The following is a 1,483-nucleotide window of genomic DNA, read 5'->3' as shown; positions in this document are numbered from 1 at the left end:
CGAGGTTTTACAGCAACTGGCATCCTTATGGTTGCATTGCTGCCACCTGTTGGATGAGTCCATAATTACATCACAATCATATTTATAAGCTCGGTGGTGAGAGAGTGAGTGTGCAGGCAGGGTGGAGCAGTTGGAGAAGGAGTCATTTGTGATGATGATGATGCCCTTTATTGTCATTAGTCACATGTACCAGCGAAATTAGCTGTCAACCTGTCCGTACATATACAACATACAATTGACATAGGGTAGACAGGACAGGAAGACAGGGATGAAGATAAAAAGGAAACACAACATGAGGAGAGATAAGGGAAAAAAAGAACCCCCCCCCCCCCCCCCCCCACTATGCTCCTGTCAGGAGTACAGTGTGGGAACATTTAAAAAACCTTTGCACAAAAGCACACAAGTACACTTTAAACACGGGACTTGGGGGGGATCAGGGGTAGGGGGGAGGGGAGGAGGTAATCCAGCACAAGCAAGCAGCAGTCCGCTCCTGCATCCATGAAGGCGCTGGTCACGCACCCGCTTGTCACACTGGGGGTAAAAATGGCGACCGCGGAAAGTTAGAGGAGGAATGCGAGAGTGTCTCCCAACAGTGACCTTCAGGGGGAAATGTTACCTCAGCAACGGCCTGAACCAAGGCCGGTGCTGTTTCAGGGCGCCGAATGTCGATAAGATATGAATTGTTTGGTCTTTCCAGACGCAGTCTTTGCACGTCCACACCGCTCGTCCATATCCGTCCATTCTATTCAAATTCAAATTGATCTCCGAAAAACATATTCCTTGCAAAGCTGAAAGCTGATCCGAGATAACAACCATTTTGTGGTTAAAGTTCTGAATGTCCACAGTCCGAGTGCCAACAGCTTTGCCCACCACTCCAATCATATCGGGCAGCTTTGTGGGGCTTTGAACAGCTGTCACCGTTGTCTGATTTCCTCGATGTACCAGGGCAATGCCTAATCCAATCAGCAAAAGTCCTGTAATCATGGTTCCGAATAGGTAGATATCTTCAATGTCCTCCACAGAAAGAATCACCAGGCACACGACCCGCCACCGCTCCCACGCGTCCATCGTGTAACCAGCCGCAAACGTTCCGGCAGGACAGACAGGTTCCCCCGAACCCAGGCTTCTCATCGAGAAAAATGTGTCAATTTCGTTAGGAGACCAGTTTATCAATTCCATGTTTTTTTTTAGTTTAGAAAGTAATGCAGGGAGAGTCTCTTCAAAAAGTACAGCAGACGAGACAAGACACAGAAGCACAAGCAGGGAAAAAAAGGAGGGAGAGGGAGAGCAGAAAATGCGACCGCCTTCCATGGAAGCATGGAGAAAAAAAATAGGAAAGTCCCAGCAAAAGTGAAAGGTAAGCTGTATAAGAGAGTAATGAGACCAGCTGTGATGTATGGATTGGAGACCGTACCCTTAACGAAGAGACAGGAGGCAAAGTTGGAGGTGGCGGAGTTAAGGATGTTAAGGTTTGCGATGGGAG

Source organism: Neoarius graeffei, chromosome 5 (assembly GCF_027579695.1).
Source record: "Neoarius graeffei isolate fNeoGra1 chromosome 5, fNeoGra1.pri, whole genome shotgun sequence".
NCBI lineage: Eukaryota > Metazoa > Chordata > Actinopteri > Siluriformes > Ariidae > Neoarius > Neoarius graeffei.
This window is presented reverse-complemented; position numbering follows the sequence as displayed.